This window comes from Lactuca serriola, chromosome 2 (assembly GCF_051521515.1).
Source record: "Lactuca serriola cultivar US96UC23 chromosome 2, Lser_US96UC23_V15, whole genome shotgun sequence".
NCBI lineage: Eukaryota > Viridiplantae > Streptophyta > Magnoliopsida > Asterales > Asteraceae > Lactuca > Lactuca serriola.
The window spans coordinates 208,545,986-208,573,389 of record NC_136409.1 but is presented as its reverse complement, the minus strand read 5'-3'; the positions used below and the strand labels follow the sequence as shown (position 1 = coordinate 208,573,389).

The 27,404-nt window shown below is 35.3% G+C and overlaps 4 long non-coding RNA genes across 15 annotated transcripts; 2 read left to right on the top strand and 2 right to left on the bottom strand.

The window, feature by feature from the left end:
- Positions 1-10,522: 10,522 nt before the first annotated feature.
- Positions 10,523-13,857, top strand: LOC145088316 (uncharacterized). 10 transcript variants are annotated; one of them, XR_013701070.1, is made up of 8 exons: positions 10,524-11,005; positions 11,156-11,251; positions 11,341-11,480; positions 11,680-11,785; positions 11,888-11,931; positions 12,056-12,189; positions 12,282-13,275; positions 13,457-13,857. It is a non-coding gene; the product is annotated as an uncharacterized LOC145088316 (long non-coding RNA). The 10 variants fall into 10 exon arrangements; XR_013701068.1 differs by having other exon boundaries at positions 11,101-11,251; XR_013701066.1 differs by having other exon boundaries at positions 11,089-11,251.
- Positions 13,858-15,978: 2,121 nt separating this feature from the next.
- On the top strand, positions 15,979-17,972 carry LOC145088315 (uncharacterized). The gene is made up of 2 exons (XR_013701064.1): positions 15,979-16,469; positions 17,758-17,972. It is a non-coding gene; the product is annotated as an uncharacterized LOC145088315 (long non-coding RNA).
- Positions 17,973-21,793: 3,821 nt separating this feature from the next.
- LOC145088314 (uncharacterized) lies at positions 21,794-22,833 on the bottom strand. 2 transcript variants are annotated; one of them, XR_013701063.1, is made up of 2 exons: positions 21,969-22,833; positions 21,794-21,902 (listed from the first exon to the last, which is right to left on the bottom strand). It is a non-coding gene; the product is annotated as an uncharacterized LOC145088314 (long non-coding RNA). The 2 variants fall into 2 exon arrangements; XR_013701062.1 differs by having other exon boundaries at positions 21,996-22,833.
- Positions 22,834-23,083: 250 nt separating this feature from the next.
- Positions 23,084-27,089, bottom strand: LOC145088313 (uncharacterized). 2 transcript variants are annotated; one of them, XR_013701061.1, is made up of 3 exons: positions 26,804-27,089; positions 25,173-25,389; positions 23,084-23,365 (listed from the first exon to the last, which is right to left on the bottom strand). It is a non-coding gene; the product is annotated as an uncharacterized LOC145088313 (long non-coding RNA). The 2 variants fall into 2 exon arrangements; XR_013701060.1 differs by having other exon boundaries at positions 25,240-25,389; positions 26,804-27,086.
- Between the last annotated feature and the right edge of the window lie 315 nt (positions 27,090-27,404).

Genomic DNA, 27,404 nt, shown 5'->3' with positions numbered 1-27,404 from the left:
GTGTTGTGATACTTGACATGACGTCATCCACCCCAGAACGTTTCCGCCGTTCCGGTTTTGGGGTGTGACACACGCCAATAGCAAAAGCACCTTACCGACTAGCGCCAACAGAGATGCAGGAGTTGATGATGCAACTTCAGGAGTTATTGGACAAAGGTTTCATTAGACCTAGCTCATCACCATGGGGAGCTCCGATGTTATTCGTAAAGAAAAAGGATGGGAGTATGAGAATGTGCATTGATTACATAGAGCTGAATAAGGCAACGATAAAGAATAGATATCCATTTCCAAGGATTGATGACATGTTCGATCAGCTGCAAGGCTCAAGTTATTTTTCAAAGATCGATCTTAAGGTCAAGATATCATCAGTTGAAGATGAGAGAGCAAGATATCGAAAAGACTGCATTCAGAAGACGATATGGACACTATGAGTTTTTGGTTATGTCGTTTGGACTAACCAATGCTCCAACAACATTCATGGATTTAATGAATAGGGTTTGTAATCCGTTCCTTGATAAATCTGTGATAGTGTTCATAGATGACATTTTGATTTATTCGAAAAGCCAAGAGGAGCATGGCAGACACTTGCGAGAAGTCCAATTCTTGGGTCACCTGGTCAACCAAGAAGGGATAATGGTTGATCTAGCAAAGATTGAAATTGTGATGAAGTGGGAACAACCAAAAAGTCCCACGGAGATCTGAAGCTTTTTGGGATTAGCTGGATATTACCGAAGGTTTATGCAAGGCTTTTCTTCGATCGCTACTCCATTAACAGCTTTGACTCACAAAGGAGCTACTTATGCTTGGGGTGATAAGCACAAAGAAGCATGCGAGTTGCTAAAGAAGAAGCTATGTGAAGCACCGATTCTTTCTCTACCCGATGGGGTTGAAGACTTCGCTGTCTATAGCGATGCATCTGAAGTTGTGTTTTGACCCAAAGAGAAAAGGTGATAGCATATGCGTCTCGGCAGTTGAAAGAGCATGAAAAGAACTACCCCACTCATGATTTGGAGTTGGCAGCGGTAGTATTTTCTCTAAAGATATGGAGGCATTACCTCTATGTCATGAGGTGCAAACTTTTCACTGATCATAAGAGTCTCCAATATCTCTTTAATCAGAAGGAATTAAATATGAGGCAACGATGTTGGATGGAGTTACTCAAGGACTACGACTGTGAGATACTTTTCCACCCCGGTAAAGCAAATGTTGTCGCTGATGCTCTTAGTCGGAAAGTCAATCTTGAAATAAAAAGGCCAAGAGCGTTGATAATACAAGTTGTCTCGACAATTGTGGAGAGTATAAAGAAAGCTCAAGAAGAAGATTCAGAAAAGAATGAACGAAAGGAAGAACGTTTGGGCAAAACGCTAGTGTTCGGTACAAACAGTCACAGACTGAAGGTATTCCAAGATCGGATTTAGATACATAAGTCAGAAGGATTAAGAGATCTTCTGATGGAAGAAGCTCACAAAACCATGTACTCAATTCACCCTGGCAACACTAAAATGTATACAGACCTAAAACCCTATTACTGGTGGCCGACGATGAAGCTCAATATTGCAAAGTATGTGGTCGAGTGTGTGACATGTGCGAGAGTTAAGGCACAACATCAGAACCCATATGGGAGTTTAGAACCTTTACCCATACCGATGGGTAAGTGGGAAGACATTGCCATGGATTTTGTCACTAAGCTGCCCAGAACAAAGAATGGTCATGACATGATTTGGGTGTCGTTGATCGCTTCACTAAGAGTGCACACTTCATAGCAGCCAATGAGAAATGGTCTATGGATAAGCTTGTGAATTATTACGTGAAGGAAATTATGAGGCTTCATGGTGTTTCGTTAATGATTGTATCGGATCGTGACAGTCGTTTCACCTCAAGGTTTTGGAAAAGTCTACAAGAGGAATTGGGTACCAAGCTGTGTTTGAGTATGGCTTACCATCCACAGACTAATGGGTAGAGAAAACGAACGATACAAACACTTAAAGATATGCTGAGAGCATGTACCCTGGAATTCCAAGGTAACTGGGATGAACATTTACCTTTGGTAGAATTTTCCTACAATAATAGTTTCCAGTCGAGCATAAAGATGGCACCTTATTAAGCTTTGTATGGATATAAGTTTCGTACGCCGTCTTGTTGGCTTGAGGCTGGGGAAAAGCAGTTTATGGGGCCTGAGATAGTCCATCAAGCTGCTGAAAAGTTGAAAATAATTAGGGAGAGAATGTTAGCAGCTTAGGATCGTCAAAAGAGTTATGCTGACAACAAGCAAAGATCGATGACTTTTGAAGTTGGAGATTCGGTTTTGCTTAAAGTCTCACTGTGGGACTTATAAGGTTTGAAAAAAGGGGAAAGTTAATTCCAAGGTTTATTGGACCGTTTAAAGTTCTTCAGAGGATTGGGAACCAAGCTTACAAGCTCGAATTAACCGAAGAACTGAATGGAATTCATAACACTTTCCATGTGTGTTCTTTGAGGAAGTTCACGGGAGAAGTTCCCGATATAATTCCAATTTCTAAGTTAAGAATTGATGAGAAAAAAAGGTTAATTAAAGAACCAGAGTCAATCGTTGACTGAAAGACTAAGAAGTTACGGCGTAAGATGGTCGAATAAGTGCTTTTCCGTTGGAAACATACGAATGGGCCAAATCTCACGTGGGAGATGGAGTGTGACATGATGAGTCGTTATCCGCATTTGTTTGTTGATGTGTGATTCTGGGGACGGAATCATCCTAAGGGGGAGAGAATTATAATGCCCGTGTTTCTAGGCTAGGCATTATTGATGGTGTAACAGTCTAGGTTAACCTTTGTAAACCATTGTGAAATAATAAGAATGTATTATTTCAGTATTATGTGTTTTATGGTTAATGGTGTAACTTAAATGAATTAAGGATAAAAATAAGCAATAAAATAAAATATTATATAAAGAATGCCAAAATCCGAGTTATAACGAAGAAGTTATGACATGTCGAAGTTTCGCGACAGAACCGGTACGACACTATGTGACGTAAATAGTAAATTTACGATAGAGTGATATTTAGCCTTATTGATCTAAACGAAAGACGTAGAATACGTTAAACCAAGAGCGTGCATAAAAAGAACGTCTAAATCTGACTTCGTATGGGGAGGTTATGATTTTTCGAAGTTTCGACTTAGCGGTATGCATCCCAAAGTTTGAATATGAGATCGAGTGATTTCTAGCTGAAATAATCTAAACGAGAATCGATGATCTTGTCGATAGTAGTCCAGCGGTGAAAAGACAGACGAAAACGTATGTCAGAAGAAGGATTTGTGAATTCCTAACGGAGTTTTCCTATCTTAGCCTACTACAATTAATATAATAAAAGTTAAAGTCAAAATTAGCCAACAGAGTCTAAACGAGAGTTGTAGATCATAACCTCACCTACGCGTGCATATAAAGAACGTAAAAAACGAAGCTTGTATGTGAACACAATGTTCACGACGTGAACTCAGTAATGACGTCTTGTGGAGCTTGACAGACCCAAGTTGCGATGACACACCTACGACGTGAATTTTGAGATTCACAATGTGAATCCAGAAAAAATGGCCCTATAAATAGAAATCGAAGGGCAGCCGGCCATAGTTGCTAATTCCTTCACTCTCTCACTCCTGATACCCTCTCTAGCTGTCTTGAAGTACCCCCGAAGCCCTAGTATCATCCCGACACTTGAAGCGAGTCCCGAAGCACCGAAGATCCCAAGAAGAAAAGAGTTTCAAGCCGAAGTTCTGCCCACGAGAAGCCCGGTGTGTGAAGATATCTCGATTTCACCGAAGAATACTGCTTTAAGAGCCGTAGTGCTGCCTGATAATCTTCCTATCAAGTGAGTGTGTAGTTACTTTCTTCTAACACATATATATGAATTATTCTCTATAAAATACGTGCTATGTGTTTATATAATATCTGTTATCTGGAATGAGTATTGAATGGATATACTATACAGGTTTTAAAAGTTGTATAAGTATATATATATATATATATATATATATATATATATATATATATATATATTTGTTACCTACAAAAGTGTTGGGTATAACATGGGTAGATAGTTGATATGTGATGAAATAAAATGATGAGAGACCTCGATGTTGTTGTTGATCTAGTCATCTAGCGGAGTATGGATGACGATCACAGACTCTTTCTAAACTGTCCAGTGGAACGTTGGCAGGTTCATAACCTGTAGGTGTTGTGAACGATGTGTTCACCGGTGTACTCTATCCCCCTCATGGTTGCATTTAGGACATCTATTGTTGAGGAAACCCCTTTGCAGTAATGTCCATCCCGATGAAAAATCCTAGACTAGGTCCTTTGTGATAGTTGTTGTTTTAGGGACGTAAGGTGAGGATAACGGGAATGGGTAATTGGGTTATTGTTGGTTGGTGAAATTAAATATAATTATTTATCGTGGGTTGAAAACTCTATATGCTCACCAAACTCTCAAGCCTAACCCACTCAGTTTTATTTATATTATAGGTAGTGGCGCGAGAGTATAAGTTGGATTAATCATCAAGATATTTTGTTTATAGGCCAGTAGTTGTATATAACTGTTGTAAGGCTTATAATTTGCCGTTTATGTTTTTGGTCTGTATCGGAACATGACATCCCAAGTTTTGTTATATATGAAAATACATTTCTTTAAGAAATGCTTTGATAAATTTATCTTATCATATTTTGTTTTGTGAACAAATTCCGCAACCCTTTTAATTAAAGGATTACTCTGAAATTATTTTAAAAGCATAAATTAAATCGGTCTTTTATGGCCGTGAATTTGGGGATATCACAAGTGGGTCAGAGATTACCCTAGGGCAATCCTAGGATGCGATTAGTGACAAGAGTTATTCAATTGCGAATAGTATACATAGATAGGAAGCGACTTTGGTAAACCAAGGCAAACCAGGGGGAAAGTACAAATAGATGTGGAAGGTAGTATGGGCCCGTACTACAAAAAACAGAGGATCCGTACTTAACTCTTGGAAAGCTGAGGGGAACCAAGAGTGGTAGAGTGTGAGACCTCTCGATGTTATGTATGACCCTGATGATTGTGTGTTTTGTTTCAGAATGGTGGTGACACGTTATGGAGTAGGAGGCTCAGGATATGGGTCTGGTTCGGGTACGAGTTCCGAGCTGATTAATGAGGGATTGCGTGAGTTCATTGCATCTGCGATTACGAGAGGCATCCTTGAGTTGACCCTGGTGATTTTCAGGTCAATTAAGTAAGGTATCATTGAGCTGATGGAGGATCGCCTTAGGGCATTCAGGAGTGACATGGCATCTGGCCAGTCAGGGACTCGTACGCTCTCTTTCAAGGATTTCAGAGGATGCGGAGCACCAAACTTCTGCGAGGTGAAAGACCCCATTATGGCTCGGCGATGGATCGCAGACATTGAGTCTGCACAAGTGACAAGCTTCTGCCCTAAAAGGTCGAAGGTCAGATTCGTTGTTTGGTGTTTGAGAGAGCGAGCTAGAGACTGGTGGGAGGCAGTCGGTGATACTTTGGGAGCCCCAACCATTGAGTCCATGACCTGGTCGGATTTTGTGTCCAGGTTTCGGGCGGAGTTCGCGCTAGTTGTGGAGGTACAGCAGCTGGCCAGGGAGTTCTTGAATATGAGACAGACTACTGAGACGGTGACAGAGATTACCACCAAGTTCAGGGAGATGGCCTTGTTGGTTCCCCAGTACGCGGGTGATGAGGAGATGAAGAAAACCCGGTACCATGATATGTTGAGAGCTGACATTTAGAAATATGTCAGCTATTCAGCGTGCCCGACTTTGGATGATATGATAGCCAAGGCACAAGAGAGGGAGATTGATATAGAGCACATTAGTAAGAGGAAGACGGAGATTGGGCAGACGACAAGGGTTTCAGTGAAGAAACCCAAGGGATTTGACTCGAGGTCGAAGGGCCAACAAAACCGGAGCCGCTATGGGAAATGTGGCAAGTTGGGACACTTTAGCAAGGATTGTACCGCCCCTACTCCCACCATTCATACATCAGACATGCTTTGTTTTCACTACAATTAGCGAGGCCATAAAAATACCTACTGCCCGAGATTGGTATAGGGAGCGCCAGTGGCGGCACCAACTCTAGCGACCTTGCGGATCACCGATTGCCGCCAAGGCAAGACAGATGCTCATGTGGTGAGGAGTCAAGCCTTCTAGCTGACCGTCGAGGAGGCGCATGTCGCACCAGATGTGGTGACTGATATGTTTCTTCTTCGTAGCTTTTATTTTATGTCTGTTTTGATATTTATATTCTATGTATCTTGTTTTAGGATCGTTGCATGTGAACGGTATCCCAGTGCTGGTATTATTTGACTCGACGCCTACCCGGTCCTTTGTATCGCTCGTGCTTAGCAAACGATTTGTTGCATCTCCAGGGGAACTGGACTGTCCCCTTGATGTAGAGATTGCAGATGAAAGGACCATTCGGGTCGCGGGGGTTCGTCGGGGATGTATATTGTAGTTGTTCGATGAGCAGTATTCCATGGATTTAGTTCCTATTCCCCTGCGAGGGAATAAGGTTATCATGGGTATGGACTGGTTAAGCCCTAATGGGGCAGTGATCGACTGCGAGCAACAACTAGTGCGAGTTCAGACCCCAAGTGGGGGAGGATTGGTGATTCAGGGTGAGAGGCCGCAGTATGGACCGACTTTGTGTTCAGCAGCGAGAGTGAGACGCTACCTTCAGCAGGGTTGCACAGGTTGTGTCGCCTATGTCATGGATACCTGGGAGAAGGGTAAGGCGACCGCACACGATGTACCGATTGTACGGGAGTACCCGAACATGTTCTCGGAGGATTTACCTAGGGTACCTCCGGAGAGGCAGGTAGAGTTCAGGATTGACCTAGTTGCTGGTACGACTCCGATAGCCAAGGCACCGTATTAGTTGGCTCCTCCCAAGATGCAGGAGTTGTTTACATAGTTGCAGGAGCTGTTAGACAAGGGATTTATCATGCTGAGCAGTTCACCATGGGGAGCCCTGATCCTGTTTGTAAAGCAGAAGGACGGGTCACATCGGATGTATATAGATTACTGGGAGTTGAATAAGGTAACGGTGAAGATCCGTTATCCCCTCTCGAGGATTGATGAGTTATTTGACCAACTTCAAGGTGCATCTCGGTTCTCCAAGATTGATCTGCGATCATGCTACCAATGGATGCGAGTAAGGGACAACGATGTGTAGAAGACAACCTTTAGGACTCACTATGGTCACTATGAGTTCGTGTTGATGCTGTTTGGGCACACCAATGCTCCTATCGCGTTCATGGATCTCATGAACCCTGTGTGCAGACTGATGTTGGATCTGTGATAGTTTTTATCGATGACATCTTGGTGTATTCCAAGACTCAGGAAAAACACATTTAGATAATATCATTTTAATGGATGAGACTTTTCATGTTAATGGATGAGTTTAATGTCATTTTTATGTCACACTTATGAGTTTAATGTCATTTTAATGGACGAGACTTTTCATGTTCCATATTTTGAGGACAAGTTATGGAAGTCATTTAAAGACATTTAGATCAATTTTAACAAATAAAAATCCCATATAATCTAGGATTGATCTAACCAAACTCATAAAACAAGATAATATTAAATCAACAATTTACAAGTAATTTTGTTTATCATAAAAACCAACAATTATCTTAAAATTTTGACAATTATCTATTGATTAGATGAGTATAATCACTACCATATCAGAAAAAACAGATTTTATGATGCAAAACAGTTTGTGGTAGTGATCCTAATCTAATCCAGGCCAAAAAAACCCAAAAATTCGCCAACAGAATGTCCGACTCGCCGAGCCAGTTTATGGACTCGTCGAGTTCATGATGAACTCGTCGAGTTCATGAGTGGAATCGGTGAGTCCATGAAAAAATGCAGTTTTTCATTTTTCCAGCTTTGAACAATTAGCTATGCATCTATATAACATAAAACTATCCATGGCTCTAATACTACTGTTGGGTTTTGTGTACTATAACACTTCTATGGTGCACATACAACCCTAATAGCTTTGGATCTAAGTTTTCTCTAGTTATACATGCAACAAAAATTTCCAAAGCATAAAGCCTACAACTAACATACAATTTTACATATGAATCATAAAAGTAAGTTAGAAGATTACCTCTTTGTTGTAGCTTGTAGGAATTGGTCTTTCAAGAGCCTAGCACCTCAAGTGTGATGCCTCAAATGGAATTATAACAAACCAAGAACAAGAGGAGGACTTGAGAGAGAAGTTTGGAGACACAAAATCGTTTATGGCTTCTAGGAACACATAGTGTACGATTTTGGTTTAGAGGAATACATATATAGTGTAGAATTCCAAGAGTCATAAGAAAACCCTAATTCTTACACGTAGGCTTATGATCCATAATTCATATGGACTAATATTTCATCGACTTTCACATAAGCTTAGTCCATCATGGATCAATAGTCCAAACCGTATGTATCACTGATTTACACAATCAATCCCCATTAATTTACTTAGTCTCTTTTGATCACTAAACTAATTTCAAATTAATTATTGATCAATATTAATTAAATAATATGATTAATCAATTAATATATTATAATTAGAATATATTAATAAATCACGAATAACCTCTATCTCAAGTATCCATCCTATCAATTTGTTCAAGAGTGTTACAACCAAATGGACCATGCTGTATCGGGTCAAATACATACCAATTATAGTTATGAGCTTAAACACATAATCCAACACTTGTATGGATGGCATTCCCTCCACGTTGACTCTTATTTGGAGAGGCGCCAACATCACCTCGAACTCCTGTGTTCTTTGTCCCAACGGATTATAGTCTAGCGATCATCTTCTAGCTTCCTATACATACATTCGCGAGGTCCTGAGCTGGATTTTCAAATGGAGCGACATCTCGTTCGAATCCTTCAACTCAGTATCCGAAATTATGAATTTGCAGCCACTTGAGGTCGTTGTCCAAAAAAGAGAAACTGTTTTGTTGTCATATCATACAGAACCTTATGGTGTGTCTGGAAGACGACGATTGACGAGATCTTCAACAAGAAACTCACATCTCCTACCAATACGATGGATTGCATTATAAGCACGGTGTTTAATTGAGTGTTTTATAAGGGTATTTTGGGCAACTGTATTTGGACCGATTGGATTAGTTGTCATTTTAAAAACTTGTAGTTGTTTTTTGTATGTTTCTTTCCCTACCTTTTTCTCCTAGACAAACACCTCTTTTTTAATAAAATATATGTTTCAAAAAATAAAAAATAAAATAATTGTATCGGAATTAATTTCATAAAGAAACGTAGTGATTGATTCACAGATATTGTATTTAATTATGTATTACTTTCGTTGCACAAAAACTATAACCATGTTCGTGATTTTATTAGAGTTGTTTTTAATTGATTAAAAAGGTAAAATTAGTTAATTAGTATCTTTGTTACAAACTTTTCATTATTCTTACTAAAATGTAAAAGAAAACATTGAAATATATATATATATATAAATATGGGTTATCCTATAAAATAAGCATCGTACATTGCTAATTAAAAATTGTTCATTATAACACACAATATTATATTTTCTGGAGCTTGTATCATTATCCAAACCCCAAGAACCCAACTCACCCACGATGTGACCCGAGTGAAAGCGATCCAAAGTGGAAAGTAGGTCCCGCCCGGCGGTCCGGCCGGATAATTAATTCAAATTCAAATAAACCAAATGGGCCCCAGGAATATACGTTCTTATCCCCAACCCCACCCAACCGGCCACCCCTCTTATATATTTACCAAAGAGTGGTAAAATAATTTTAAGTTGTTGGTGGTATAGCTGTAAAAGAATGTGTTTAGTTAATTAAAACGATAAAGTGATAGAATAAGGACAACACTTATAAGAAAAATGAAGTGGGTTATTAGTTTCCTATGAATCGGTAATTACCATTGATCACAAAATAAATACATGAAATCACCTCTAGTTTTAGAAGAAAACAGCCATGTGCGAATTGCGATTACATATGGGTGCAACAAGTAAGGATCATGAAATCACCTATAGTTATAGAAGAAGGTGGCATTTCTATTAGGTCGGACGAAGTGGTGAGCGGGGAAGCCACGGGAAACGATCCCGCACCAAGAAATACCGCACCGGGGGTTCGGGAAAGGAAAGGCGGGAAGAAGGTGGGGGAAGGGAGTCCCGCATTCTCTCTCTTCTTGTGATTGGTTGATTTTTTTTTTTTTTGAGTTGCACGTTGTAAGAAGAGGTAGAGGAAGAAGATGAAAGCTTCTGAAAATGACATATGTGTCCCCTATATTTTGGTCTTATGGTAGAATACACCCAACTTTAAAATCTTTTTACAAAAATAATTTTCAAAAATTACAAAATAGACCCTACACTTTTAATTTTCTACTAATTTAAATATTAGGTTTAATGTAATTTTTATTATACTATAGATTAGCTACAGTAAAGTAGCTAAGGGTTGGCAGAAATAGTCTTTCATTTATGGGGGCATGGTTTCTTTTGGCATTTGTTTCCCGATTTTGTATTCTGCAGTGAATCTGCTTAAGTATTTCACATAAATGGTAGTCTTCCGGGGTTAAAATCCATCCACCGGTCATCCAACGCATCCTCCTTCTTCATTTAATTCGTTTACCATGGTCATCGCCCCCCCGCCTCATCCGGTATATTCACCGCTTCATCTGGATCCTTCCTCATTCCATTGTCCGAGGAACCAACCGCCTCATCTTATTCTTCTTCAACCCTCTGTGAGTGAGTGTGTCCTCTTCTACCACCTCCTTGCTTCGGCCCAGTTATCCACCGCCTCAACCTTTCCACCGCTTATCATCCTTTTCTAGACTTCTCTCGCCTTTCATTTTCTCTTCTCTGCTTCACACACGACCTTCAGCACCGACCTCCATCGTCGCCAGAAAAGGATCGACTGCAGCTACTCGCCGTCTTCCTCCACCACTGAAGCACCTCCTGTTAGTGAAGAACGCTTCGGAAGTAAGTAACATTTGGATTTTTTTCAACCGTGTTTTTGGGTTTGATTGCCGATTTTGCATAATTCTGTTTAATAATTGGTTCAGTTTCCCTTCCAGAAAGAAAAGGTTTGGGTTTTCTGTTCAGTCTGTTTAACCTTTGGTTTACTGCTAGCATGTTGAAATTACCTTACACAAACTTTGACTTTGAAATCGATACTGCTTCAATCAAATGCATCGGATTTCCCAAACTTAATCGACGGTGGCACTGGTGAATTTTTTTTGGAATTTTCTTTTAATTTTGTTTCAAATTGATGATTTTGAAATCAATTTGCTAACTTTTTTTTTTTTTTTTTGCAGAAATAGTGGAAGTGGTGTTTCTACCAGTTTTGGATCATAGCTTCTTGCTCAACCAAGTACAAGTACAGGACTCTAAAATGCTACTGTATGACACGTTAGACAATTTTAGACCATTTTACCCCTCTGCCAATTACATAGAGGTAGACTTTCAGATTTTGTGTTAAAAGAATATATGGACCACCGTAACAAAACCAATGAAAAATATATCTATAATCTTTACAGGGTTGGCTTATGTATTTACACGAGTTTCTGTTTTGAACCCACATGAATGTTTCTAAATTCTAAGTGTTGAAGTTTTCACAAATGGTATACTCTACTAAGAGGATGGTGATTGTGCAGACGAAACATGAGAGGAGGAAATTGGGATCAGGTAGAGTAGATAAGACGAAGGCGGTCAAAATTGTTGGCCGTGAAATTCCTAAACTACCATATTGATTTCTGGGAGGTTAGAAAACCATCATGCTTGCATAATTTTATGAGATTTACAAAGTTTCATGTGAAATTCCAAAAATACGCTCCTCTTTGTCTAAATCATGTTCCCATTTAGGACAGTGAAATTCTGATTCCATTTCAGCAAATGTCTCCATTATGGTATGGCTTTTTAACAATAATCTACTCCCCAACATTTAGATACCTTTTTGATATTTCATGAGCATGCTCTGAGAAATTGTACATTTTCTATAATAACATGAAACATTGTTGCTCTTGATTGTAGTTACAGAGATAGAAAACAAGTGCACTGAAGCCCTTCAAACAAGTGAAATTAAACCTTAGGAGTTGGAAGAAACTGTGAACATGGACAATCAAGACCACCACAACCAAGTTTACCGACTGCAGATCTACTTACAGGTAACTACTATTAATTTATCAACGATTTTTTTTCAGTTTTTGGATCCTAATACCAGTTACCTGGTATTTATTGGTTGTGTATATTGATGTAGGGTTTTTCTCAAATCAGTTGGACCTCATATTTGGCATCTGGAAGGATGTAAGTGGGAATCTTCGCTATTGTCGCAAGGTCACAACCTGAACCTGTTTACCTTTCTTTTTGGCCATATAAAACTGTCTTATTCTTATATATTTTTAAATAATATTGGTAGGAAGATATGGTTAGGTGAACTGCAGGTGTGAAATCAGTGGATAGAGATTGGAAGGTGAGGAAATTGATCACACATACGGCTTCACACCGGACGGTTTAATTCAATTTCAAGGTTTCATTTTTACAGTTTTAGGACAATATTGCCCCTGAACACTTTTTATATTAATAAAAATCAATTTTTATTGTTTTAGGATAATATTACCCCTCCACAAAACTTTTAATATTTAAAAAAATAAATATTTTCATCTTTAGGACCATATTGCCCCTACACAGTTTTTATATTAATAAAATTAATTTCTGTACAGTTTTAAGACCATATTGCCCCTGCACACCGTTATTATATTACAACAATGTATCACTTATAGCATTTGCTCAATTTTTTGGTGATTACCCTAATTTTTTTTCTATTTTGTTTCCTTTCGGATGGTTATTTTCTTATGCTAATAGTTTTATAATGTGGGTGTCTTAGATTTAGTATTTCATCCTCTTTCTGGACTTTTGTTTGAAGGTGAAAGAAACATCAATAGACTATAATGTGGGTGTCTTAGATTTAGTATTTCATCCTCTTTTTGGACTTTTGTTTGAAGGTGAAAGAAACATCAATAGACAAGTATTGAATGGACTTTATACTATAAATTCTAATCCTGTCAAGTGTCCAGTATTGTTTTTTTGGTATGTAAAGAAGCCAATGAAGTTGAATGAACTCACTTTCCGACTCAAATCATATGCTATCGATCAGATCTGTTTAGCTCCATCCCCGCAGGGCCGGCCCTAGAGGGAGGGCAAGCTGGGCGACCGCCCCGGGCCTCGCCAAATCTCGGGGCCCCTACGTTACGGTAAGTATCTATATATATATGGTTTTGTATAATATATAATATAATATGGAACAAAACACATATGATGTTTGTTGGTCTGTTGGTTTACGCGTTGTTAATCTAGAAATAGAAGGCCCGAGTTCGAACCTGTTCCCCCAAATTTTGGATTTGTTTTTGATACATTTTCTAATGATCTTCTCAGTTTTCAAAGCGACGGAGACTTTTCAGTTTTCAAAGTTAAGAATAAAGAGACCGCCTTCTGATTTTTGGGCTTTTTTTGGATTCAAAAAATTGATTTCAAGCATCAGGGAGTTCAAGCATCTATACTCTATCGATCAAGATCTAGTATTCCTTCTTCAGAAATTGATATTATGCAAATAAAAATATATGATCCGTCTGTCGACTTTGATTTCACGCAACGGTTTCGCTGTAGGTCTAGATCACGATCTGCATATTAGGTTCACATTGTTTTTTTTCATGGAATACTTTTGGTTTAAAAGTTTTTAAGGTGAGCTAAATTAAGATATTCATGCCTTGGTTTAGAAAGCTGGATAATTGTATTTTTGATTGATTGTTCTAAAAAAAAGGTAATTTCTTGGTCGATTGATATCTAGAATCTATTTTTGGTTTATTGAATATATTCCCTCTTGATTAATTCCTCAATTCTTAGCAAATAGAGTTCCAGATTTTCGAGGGAATTTCTTAATACCATGGAATCAAAATACTTATTTCTTCGTTTTGAGTTACTTGTTCTTGGTGTCTATCTGTGTTTTTTGTGGGTAATTCATAATGTACACGGTTTTCATAGCTGATTGGCATGGGGTTTAAAGTGCTTCTTGGTTTGCTGATTTACATTTATCAAATCTACCTTGTTATTTGAGTTCTGTCTCCACAACTCACACACTAGTGGCTGCATATTGCAAAGGGCAAACATGAAATAAGTATATATTTTAAATTTTTCATGCTATATAAATGCTTTTTATTTTTAATTAAATTTTATGTTTACTATTAATTTAAAAATTATAAATCATAAAAAAAATATTAAAAAAAAGTGAGGGAAGAGCTTCTCACCAATTCATTGACTTTTAGGTGAAGGAAAGGAGAGTGAGGGAAAGAGGGGTATGACCCACCAAAAGTGAAGGAAGCTTCCCTCTCACTCATTCCAGTCTTATACGGGAATTCTCACATACAATTGAACTTGGAAATGTGTTGGTGTAACAAATCAAAGGGTGTAAATAAATACATGAAATCACCTCTAGTTATAGAAAAAAACAACCATGTGCGAATTTCGATTACATTTGGGTGAAACAAATAAGGATCATGAAATCACCTCTAGTTATAGAAGAAGGTGGAATAAATCAAAGGGTGTAAAAAAGACTTGTGTAACAACATTGATAGCATTGGAAACAAAGACTTAGTGTAACAACATTGATAGCATTGGTGAGAAATAGGTTAATATTGGAATATTTTGTTTTTTATCTTTCGGGGTATTGGAAGAGACGATGAATTAAAAACCTTTGTATAGAAAATGAGATTAATTTCTTAGGGATTCAAGTCGGAGTTTAAGTGGTATTATTTTGGTTTGGGACCTCACATTGTTTGTTAAACTTAATATTAAAACTTTTTTCTTAGAAGATATATATATATATATATATATATATATATATATATATATATATATATATATATATATATATATATATATATATATATATACCTTAAAAAACATTTACAAGATTTTGCTGAATTTTAAGATATACTAGCTTTTAAGCACCATATACAATAATTTTATGCATCGGAGAATAATAAATATTATCCGGTCAAAGACAAATTTTGAATAGGTCTTCTAAGCTTATCTTCAAATTGAATGTGTTAAATATGAAAAAGTCAAATAAGATGACGATGATAAGATTTTGAATGGGTCAAAGTTTGGCCAAATGTTCCTCATATCCAATTGAATCGGTAAATATTAAATCTTATCCGGTCAACATTTATGAAAAGTCAAATAAGATGATGATGATAAGATTTTGAATGGGTCAAAGTTTGACCAAGTGTTCCTCCTATCCAATTGAATCAGTAAATACTAAATCTTATCGGTCAACATTTATAAAAAAGTCAAATAAGATGATGATGATAAGATTTTGAATGGGTCAAACTTTGACCAAGTGTTCCTCATATCCAATTGATCACTAAATACTGAATCTGTCAATAATAATGAAAAAGTCAAATAAGATGATGATAAGATTTTGAATGGGTCAAAGTTTGACCAAGTGTTCTTCATATCCATTTGAATCGGTCTAATACGATGTACACGTTATAAAACATTTCATATAAACTGGAAGAGGCGCATTGATCTAGCATTCGTCTATCATGAATGCCTTGCCATTGACCGCAAAACCTTGGTCCTCTCTCATGCTCGCTACCACCTCCTTTGTTTTTCTTTCTATTAAAATCGAATAAGCCCAAAAATGTCTTACGTTTAATCCTAGACCAGGTATAAGAAATCTCTATCTGTTCGTCATTTTGTTTAACAATTTTTTTATGTCATTTTGTTGATCTGCACCCGTCGCTTTACGCGGGTAAACGGCTAGTGTGTGTGTGTGTGTGTGTATATATATATATATATATATATATATATATATATATATATATATATATATATATATATATATCATTACTATATATAAAAACCTTATTTATCTCCTGCCTTCTAAATCAATTTCACCCGGTTAATTTGACGCCACATCATCTACCGCCAAAGAGACGCCACAGATATTTACAATGATTAATAACGATTCACCTTCCGTCGTGTCGTATCTCCGTTACCTCCGAATTCTGGAATCAATCGCTTTTTCCTCTTCTCGGTGTATCATGTGACTTATCCGTTCACCGCTGGAACAATTCCGACCATATCCTCCACATAAAAAAAAAACCCTAATTGTCGATTCCGGATTTCTATGCAATAAAAACTCCGATTAAATTCTCCATGGGGACTACCATTTTTTTAAAGACGCCATGTTCTTCCCCAACGCCTCGTTTTGGGCTCCCCTGTATCCGCTAAGAAAGACATATAACCTCTACATTAATCTACCAATTCACTATTTGGAACCGCAATTCTTCATCTTGAGGTTGATCGGTTGGAGTCAAATTACCAGTCGTCTTTAGAGCCCTACTATTCTGTCATCAACAATTGACGTTCGTCCATTAAGATGAAGGTGGGTTTGAGTATGACAATTTTAGGTTTTCTTGTTTTGTATGTTTTTTTAGTTACGGATAACTTTTTCCATCTTATTAGGTTTTCTTTGTTTTTAATTATGTTTCCCTCTCATGAAGCTTGGAGCCAGTTGCCCCCTACTATCACCTTGTGTGGGGATCGAATGGAATCCATAATAACCAAAATTCTAAAAGGGTTGTATACAATTGATGGGGATTGTTATGTTCTTGTTGTCTTCTCATTTTGAAGACACAAAAAAATGAATCGAGTTCATGGGGTCGATCCTCAAACAATTTAAAATACCAAAGTCAAAATTCCTTGGTGACTTGGGATTAACTCATGAGTATACATCCAAAAAATATGATTCTTTATCCATTTTAGTTCGATTGTGTTGCTTAGTTGAGTTGTAGGATTTATATATCAATTTATATATGATTTAATTTTGATTTATGGAATTAAGTCAATGGTATAAAATCCTTTTAGCCATCAAAGTAATTAATTAGCTTGATTATAACATCATATATTAGAATTTACAATCTTTAGCTTTACAGATTCACTTTTGTTTATATAAAACCTCAAAAGTTTGTTCAAAATCATATTTAATTTTCATATGTTAATGATACTTGTAATCATTCAAAATCTACCTTACGTGTCTGCAAAATGTTAATTTTCTATGGTCCGAATCATAATGGTTATGGATCAAGGGTTCTTGAACTTTTTTAATAAGTGTTTGTCTTTAAAGTAACATGAACTTTTTACTTGGGCGATGGAGTTCTAATTTTTGATAGAGGATTCTTAGCTACACTTAGAGGACTAATAGGATATCCCATCGTACATAGAGAAACTATCTACAACTATCATTTTTAAAAGTAAAAAACTTTAAGTAAAGATTCTATTTGATTACTATGTATCTCTTGTTTTCCTAGTGGGTTTCTTCTTGAAATGTATATCTTATATACACAATACACATTATTTAAAGATTAATACTTTGATGTTTCTTGTGTTTAATTTTATGTTTAACATTGTGGATTCTAGGACTCGTAATGCACTTTTTTCTTTAGAAACTTGTTTTTTATAATCTATTAAAAATAAGTTATTAGTTCTAAAGATCGAACAAGTCATATTAATGGGTTCAATTCAAATGTTCACTATTTTACCTTGGGTTCTGACTTGTATAGCTAATTCTTTTTAAATTAGTTGAGTTTATATGAACTTGATGTACAGAAAATTAGAATGAATATTTGAATTCATCAGTTTTCTCTAAAATAGATATTTCCACTTGTGTACAGATTTGGCATTGTTCGAAGACCAATCGGAGCATAGGTATATGAAAATGAATACAAGAAATAACAATGTATTTTCATTGTATATTCCCATATTGTCTTATTGTAGTGCATGTGATGCTTTGAGAGTTGTGTTTCCGATACACTACCTACAAGTGGGTGTTGTTTTGTATTAATTTCAAAGTGTTAAATACAAAAAATAAGAATGTATTTCCATTTAACTGTCATTTATATCATCTTACTTTCATTTTCCTCCATTAAAGTATTGTACTTTGAAAAATTCTATTCAATTATAACATTATACTTTCATTCGTTCTTAGAGCAACCTCATAAAATACTCATATTATCCTTCACGGGCCGTGCTTAGCATGGGCCATAAAATTTTTCTAGTATATATATATATATATATATATATATATATATATATATATATATATATATATATATATATATATATATATATATATATATTATTCTGGTACCGTTTAGAAGAAGAAAACCTCCACGTAACCCATTCTCCAAACGACGCAATTTAAGTCGACTCAAAATCAATCGTTCTCATCATCGCATCCATTTGAACTCTCTTCCTTTTGCAATTCGATATATCCTTCCATTCTCCATCGTTTCAGCTACACATATCGTTTCCTCAAAGACCTGGAAATCGAATCAAAGATGACCCTAATTATGCGATTAACGATAAATTCATCATTTTGTTCACCGGATTTGCAAATCGGAATCAAAGAAATTTCGCAGGGTTCCCATGACGACACGTAACCTATCTTTTAAACGACGCCATGGACATCCAAAGTTGTTTCCCACTGCCTCAATCGTGTTGTATCGATTTATCAGGGATGATTTTTACTTTGAGCGCAAGCGTTGAGATGGGTTTCGAACCGGTAGAACGCAAAGAAGAGACGCGCCTTTTTATTTGAAACCGTGGTTTGGTTTCAGATTCTTTCCATTCTCCCCTATAAAAGCAGACACATCTCAACCTTGGGTATATTGGTTCCATATGCTCTTGTTTGTCACCAACGTTGTATTCTCTCTTGGTGGCATGTTCTATCACTCCTGGTATACCATGGTCTCCCTAATCGCAACTCTCAATTTCTTTTCTATTTAGTTTTCCTTTTTTTTATTATTTTTTCCTTATCAAAGACCTTACGCCTACTTTTTCTTATTTTCAGTTTGCAGATTGAAGTTTTTGTTTGCCAATGATTCGTAAGTACGTATCAAAATTAGTTCCCCCTGTATTCAATTTCTCCAAGAATTTAGAACTTGAACTTCTTGGCCTCCGGTAACTGTCAGGGGATTTCTCATCCTATTCGTGGCTCTGCAAAAGGGTGGTTTGTTGATAAATTCAACTTGAATGGATTACTTCTTTTTAATTATCTACTTTTTCATCCAGTAGATGAAGGCCGAATCATGATGACAGGCCCCATAAAACATTCAAGAATCAAAGGAATAGATTTTATTCGTCTTCTTTGAAGTTTGACAATCATTTCTCTGATTTCTCTCATAACTAAACAACTATGCAACTTGGGTATATTTGATCACTAACATCAAGAATTTCTTTCAGAAACATGTATTTTAGGATTTAGGGTTCTTATTCAGATTTTTGATGTGTGTAAATCTTTCTAATTTGAAAAAGAAACGCCATGAATGCATATGAATTGATACAACATCTGAATTATGTATCTAATCAATCTTTTTTTTTTTGACCTGATGGTATATGAAATTATGTAGTTCAAAAGATCTATATGGAAAGACCGGAATCATAGTAGTAGTATACAAAGTGATCTAGGAAAGTTAGAGGCCCGTGCTCAACACGACCCACCCTGAAAATCTAGTAGCTCCTTCGCACAGAGGATAAGTTAGGTATTTGAAAGTACAATGCCATATTTGAGTGGATTTTTCATTATACAAAGCCTTAATAAGTAAAATTTGATAGTATAATCGTTGATAACAAGAAATAAGAGTATGATGCTATAAAACACAAATAACCCATCAAATAGGTTTAGCCCTTTCCGTGTGTTTCCTCATTAATCATTAAAATTTAGATACCTCTAATGAAGGCATGGTCGAACAACAACCTTGTTTGGGAACTATGATATGAAGGGAACCATGTCAGCATGACAATTGGCATAAATATCATTAATCTACACACTACTTCACCCATGATGGAAAAAAAATTATCAAAGCATAACTCTATAGCATGCAGTTATTACAAATGTCAAAAGAAGAAATTTACCTACATTTTTTAGCAAGAGGCATAAATCAGACAGTCAAAGAGCTTAACTTGGTTCACTTTTTAACTGCTTGAAATACATTTTATGATTAGCAACAAATTAAATGGAAATTTTATAGCAATAGTTAAAAGACCAAATTTACAAACCATGAAACTATGAGAATATTAAATATCATACACAAGTATTTATTGAATAGCCACTCATTTCAATTCATCAAATCTCGATGTGTATAATTATGTATAATATTGCAATATGAGGAAATGAAAGTAGGACACTATAATAAACAAATTAATGGAAGTAAATTGATATATATATATATATATATATATATATATATATATATATATATATATAGTGCTTTTAGCCGTTCATTTCAAAAAATTTAAGTGTGCTTTATAATATATCAAGACTAATGTTGTCTCACCGGCACTCACTGAAATTTGGCAACATATGACAAGATGTTAGCTGAAAAAAGAAGATAACGGCTTATTTTTTATTCTTTTTGAGAATATTTCGATTTTAAGATCAAGAAACTAATCTAATCAAAGTCTAACCTCCATCAACTCAAATCTCATTGATAATATACATAAGAGGCGTTGATTACGGACCATCATTACCTTTGCTTGGTACCCAAATAAAAGAATCGGAACAAATTCGTCAAAGAGTGTCTCTACAAACACCAAAAAAAACTTTAGCAATCTTGACGGAATCCCTTTTCTTAATATATATTTCTTTGGTTGGTAATTTACTTTACACATATAAAAAATCAAAGACAATTTGACCATCTTGGAAACAATCTTTTTTACATCTCAGGTCAAGTTGTATATTCTTGGGACTTTGGGTCTTCAAGTAGCCACAAACTATTATACAATAGATGGTGATATAACCGGTATGTGGAAACCATATCTGGTTCGGTTCTTTATTTCTAGAATGTTTTCCTTCAATGCTAATATGCTCTATTAAGCTAATATAGCCAAATCTCATTAATCTCAAAAAAGTAAGTGGATGACTATTAATAGGCCTCTTAACATGTGCATGTTTTAGGCACTAATAGCTACTACATGATCATTAAGAACTTTCCAACTATTAAAACTAACATATGGTAAAGATTCCATAATTGAACTGATGGAGTTGTTTCTTTGAAAAACGGATTAAAATGGTGATACGTTCTATTATATGGTGGAATAACAAGAAATTTGATAAAAATTTCTTCAAACAATATGAAAACAGTTGATCATTAAGTTATTATAAATCAAAAACTATTGAAGTGAAGTCGATTAAATTAGTGAAGTAATTGAGAAATACTTCATGGGTCTATTGTGAACAATCTTTTTTAATCCTCATAAAATCGATTATTATAATAATAATGAAATTTTAATGCTTCAAATTCACCGGTTTTAACTAAATCCATTTGTTTCTTTCTAGTTGAGAATCTTGGGTTCAAACCCCTTCAATATGATCCACTATAATTCTAGGAGTTAAATCCTTATTTTTTTAAGGATCCCAATGTCCGTTCATTACATTATTACCTTTATTACTCTTTATGAAGTAAGGTTTATCAAACAGTATGAAATCTTAAAACCATTACAAGTTGACAACACATCCATGAAAGTTCTTTGTGACAAAAATTCACTCCTTCCTTTTCTTAAAAGGAAACAATAAAAAAATAACCAGGAACACATATTTATTGGAGATTAACATACACCTATTGATTGTTTTATTGTATAATAATAATAGATTAATACGTACTTCTGGGTGGTTTTGCGGAAGCAGAAGAGGAAAAAGGACCAGAAAGCTAAACGTTTATCAAAAGCTTTATATTCAATGGGAGCAAACGTTTATCAATATGTGAAATAACAAAGCAGGAATCTCCCGTTTCTTCTCTTTCCAGTTCCCTTGGCCTATCTGTAATAATAAGAAAACCATTATGTGTACTAAGAATCAAGAGACCAAATGAACAAGAACAATTACATGACCACAGGGCTCAATACGCCATACCGGAGCCGTTTGATCGTCTGAACCTAAGGCAAGCTTTGTTCTGATGAAATTCCAAGCTATTGAATGCAATTCCAAGACTTTTAATGAACAGAACAACCATGGGCACAGGGCGACTATTAATTAACAGAAAAACTAATAATTAGGTTTTAGCGAGGAGGAGAGAAGAATGAGATTTGACCTTCTTCTTGTGGCCCTGATATTCCCTAACCCCGATTGATCTGATATCTTCTTCATCATTGATTAGCATGCTTGATTTCGATTTAATCTTCATAACTGATTTGGGTTCAGACGTTATAGAGTTTTTCTGGTGAGGCGGGTTTTTGCCAATGACGAAGAACATGTTTAAGGGTTTTTGTAATCTGGAATACCCGGTGCTCTATCTTCGCCTCGAGAAAGAGAGGAAAATGAAGAAAAGGAGAAACCGAGAGCGCAATCCCGATGAAAGAAAGATGAAGAAGCAAATCCTATCCCCGCCAAATCAGTTTGAGATACTTTTGGGTGATGTGATCGCCGATCGGAGTTGTGCTGGGGAGAAATGCGGGGTTGCAGTTAGAAAAGATAGAGCCTGTCGGTGGATTGTAGGGGATGTTTGTGTTTCTTGGAAAATGGGAACTAAACGATTTGTGGGATTGTAAAGGAGATCCGTCGGATACATAGGAGTCCGGCATGAAGGCAAATGGATCCGCTTGGAAGCAACATGGTGTCCTTCTAACGTTAAACGTGGAGATGATACGACACAGTGGATCGGGAGGCGTTTTGAATCAATGTTGATGTCCACGGTGTCGATCAGAATATAGGCGATGTGGCGTTCAATAAAGCGCGTAAATTTGATGTAGGAGGAAGGAGAAAAATAGGGTTTATATATATATATATATATATATATATATATATATATTAGAAAATTTTGAGGCCCGTGCTAAGCACGATCCACGAAAAATAATTTGGGTTTTCTTTCACCGTTATATAATGTATATTATAAGTTTAGTGATATTACATATAAAAAGTAATGTATAATGCCATAGTAATATAAAAAATGATGTTATTCCTTGCAATTTACTATTCTTAGTATATTGGTGAAAAATATTAGATGATCAATTCAGTTTTTTTTTTCATTCATCAACTGAATTTATAATTAAACATTTTTGCAGGCATATCAATATTACACTGATTCATAGTAGGGTTCTCTTGATAAAATTGTCACATTTTATAATGTGCAATGTTATGCGGTAAGAATATGACAACAATGACCAATTAATGGACATAATAACCTCATAGTGGGGTTCTCTTGATCAAATTGTCCGGCACCACTGCAGTTGCTTATGTGATGCATCAATCATTGTATCTATTTTGCAGCTGGCATCACGGGTATCCTACATCAAAAAGCCAAAAGTAAATGAAAACCCACATCCAAGGTGTAAACTAAATCTGACAAACATACAAAGGTATAACATTGTGGAAATATATGAACTACTCACACTTTTAACTTGTTGTATAGTATAAATTAGGAAATTCATCAACAAGGATGATATTGAGCAACATAACATTGCACATGAGGTATAATTTTGAGTAGCATATCATAGCTCAGTAAGTCGGAAACAATAACTTAACAGTAAATTATATATGCAAGGAATATAAGAATAAGTCATACATTGCCCCACACACATACACATCAGCATGCACAATGTGCATGTATTTATGTATGTGTGTTTGTTTCACCCCATCTTGATAGTTTCACCATAAAAAATATCTATGCGTAAGTACATTGCTATTTTAGAATATAATTTTGTCTTATACTTTAAAGTTTTAATAGTATCACACACATACCACTCACGCACACACATATACAACATCACACACAATGACCCAATGTGTATGTAGTTGTGTTTGTGTTTCACCCCATTTATGATATAGTTTTGACATGAAAGAATATCATTTTCTATGATAATTTAACTTTCTTATTTATATTTAAAAGAAATTACAAAAACTTGGTTTTTTATTTTTATTTATGCTAAATTACAATATATATATATATATATATATATACACACACACACACACACACACAAAGTTTATATATAAACAAAAGTAAAACTTGAATTTTTACCTATATGAAATGACATTCATTAAAGCACATGTATCCCGTATAGTTCAATGATGCAATAATAAAAGTTTTATGGCTATACCATGGTTCATTTAGCCTTTCTACTACCATTACATGGTCTCATTTTGGTTTTCGTTAGTTTTATATTCTAATGATGGCAAGAGATGAAACCAACCATGGGTCAACTTGTCTAAAATTTATGAATCACAATATGGAAGAAATCGATATCGTAAACGAACCTTTTAGTTGAAAGTCGGGCTCATTGAATGACTGAAACAGATAATGGACATTCAATACCAAAATAGAAATTAAAGAATCAAGATAACTATCCATCTTTAAAGGTTAACTAACTGACTCTATCGAAAATAAACATTTATAATATTAATCAGGTAGTGCATGTAACTTTCATATAAAGTTCCTTAAAATAAAAGAAAAATAAGAGAAATTCGGTAAAGACAAATCTTGTCCAGAATCCCATAGGCAAGTCTAGGGAAAAAAAGGACCTACACTATAACATACATCATCACCAGGTGCATAATAGATTATTGTAAATAGTCAGATTAATAGCAAACTAAAAGTCTGATGTCAATTTAAAATTTACAATTAAGCATTTTGTGGTATTTGAGAGTGATGGTATTACTGGAAAAGCATAGAATTAGTTGTACCTCTAATAAAAATGAGGCTTTATCTCTTTTTTCTTATTAAATGAATACTTATATTGTCTATTCATAAGAAGGTCAAACATTATTAACTTAAGTGGTAATAATCACAAGTAACAACATCTGATATACCAGAAGGCAACTGCTAAAATCACAAATCACTTGAAGGGATTGAAATTGACCATTTCTTAGTTAGCAAAGACAACCCACGGATAAAGATGAGGTTTTTTTTTTGTGTAATTGGTTCAAGAATTATTATGGGATAAATTAGAGTTTTGATTTGACAACTCCCACACCGGTTTCTTATTTTTGATCACTAAATCTCCTTCATGTTATGATACCCACTGCTCAAATTTACAAATGTTATTAATTTAAATTTGACATAAAACTTTTCCTTTTGGTAATTATTTTAACTACCTTGTTTATTATTTCTATGCAGCTTGACTGTATAATAAGCACCTGTTTTTTTTGTACCACTGCTTACCTGCCTCCCAACATAAGCCTGCCCAAAACCAATCTTCCCAACTTATACACAGGAGAATACCAACTTGTACCAGCATATAAGCATCACCACCGATAATCAAAAACTTGATGGTTTACACCCAAAGGCCATATTTATATCTGTCACGCTGCTCTGTACATAAAAAATAACAATAAAACCTTAAAAAAGCAAAAAAAAAAGTTAATGAAAGAATAAAAAAAAGTACTAAAAAGAATGTAACCAACAAACTTTTCATCCAAATGGTTCTTTTGTACCATCATTTATAGTATAAGCAACTTTAATGTCATTTACATCAGAGAATAAATGAAATGGATTCAGTATTCCTTGAAAGAACAATTTATAGTCTTAGTAAAAGATAAAATAACCAAAAATATCCATTGTTGAATGGCATTTGTAATATGTGGCACAACCTGAGGCGTTGTTCCAAGATAATCTCTCATCCTCTCTTTTCAATCACTGACCTCAATAAAGTAATCATAACAGCTAAGTCTGTAGGTCTTGTGACCCAACTCGTTTTCAGAAGATTATTTATTTCCATCAAACTATGCTGGAGTAGAAAAGATAATATATGACAGTTGTCATTGATGGTAAAAAGAAAAGATAACATAACCATTGGTCTTCATATGATAAAGGTATGTGTCAAGTTCTTATAACAATCATTATATCTATTGCTCCTAAAAATCAACAAAATTAAACCAAGAAGTGGACACCGGATTAAAATTACTAACCATATACATAATAAGTCAAGAAATTGAGTTCTAAAACACTAAACAATCAAATTAAATGAACAATACGTCGAAATTAGAAACTAAACTTTAGCATTAGACGAATTATTGAAGGAAATCCAATTCTGGTTGATTTTTATAAGTTCTTCATCTAGCAACTGGAATAAGTTCTTTCTATTTGTTCATCAAAAAACGGATTGTGCAACCAGCCCTATCAGTAAATAGACATCATACGCAGATTACAACCACCAAATGATTCTAAAACATGCAGTAATGCAAAATCATTGATTACAATCAAATCAAGTTGGAATAAATTGCTATTTCATAAAAAAAAATAAAGATATGGATGTTTCTTACTGTATGAAGATGTTTCATAGCAAGTAACAGGTCCTTTTAAATGATTTGGCACCAAGTGGGAATCTTTCTAAGAATGATTCAGAACATCCCAGATTAAACATCATCAATTCAAATTGAAAATACATGAGAAAAGCCCAAAAACCATATACAAAAAACTCCCATGACCCCAAGAAAGACATACTCTAAATAAAACATAAATAAAATATTTTTTTAGAAACCCTAAAACTGAAAACCCTATTAAGTTTGTTACAGAGGTAAGACGATTTCTGAAGGAAAGACAAAAGAAGAGAGAAATAGAGAAAAGGGGGATCAAAAACTCGATAGCAAAGAAATAATTAAAACCTTGGTAGATGGTAATCTGAAAGTCTATTGAATTTCTCATGATAGATCAAAATTTGTGGGTTTTGTTGACCACTGTAAGCGAGTATAGGAAAATTAGAACCCAAAATTTCAAAAACACATACCTGAGAAACCAGAGTATCTCCCAAATGGAGTTGCCGGTCTAATTTGATGGGCACCAGTGAAAAAGGCTTTATATAGAAGGTGAGGCGTTGAAAGAGAAACGGCGATACGAAGGATTGAATTGATATAGCGGTAAGTTGTGTCGTTCTGAGGTTGTGAGGATAGAAGCGCGTCGTTCGGTTGTGAGGATGGAAGGAATGTGTCTTATGAAGGGCTTCTTTTTGGGGAAATGGGAGAAGATGTACCTTTCTCTTGGAAACGACTTATCTAAAGCGATGATCGACACTATCTTGTACCGTTGCCATATACTATTCCTTTAGGCATGCACACGCGCTGTACGCGCTTTGAAAAAAATAAGGTTTCTTTATATAGTAATGATATATATATATATATATATATATATATATATATATATATATATATATATATATATATAGAGAGAGAGAGAGAGAGAGAGAGTTAGGTTCAAATGTTTTTAGCAAGTATTTTGTGCCTAAATGCACCAATAAGAATTCAACAAATAATAAACAATTAAATAAATTATTTAAGGGTATTCTGGACATTTGTACTTTTTAATTAAGGAATCATTCAATAGAAATCCTG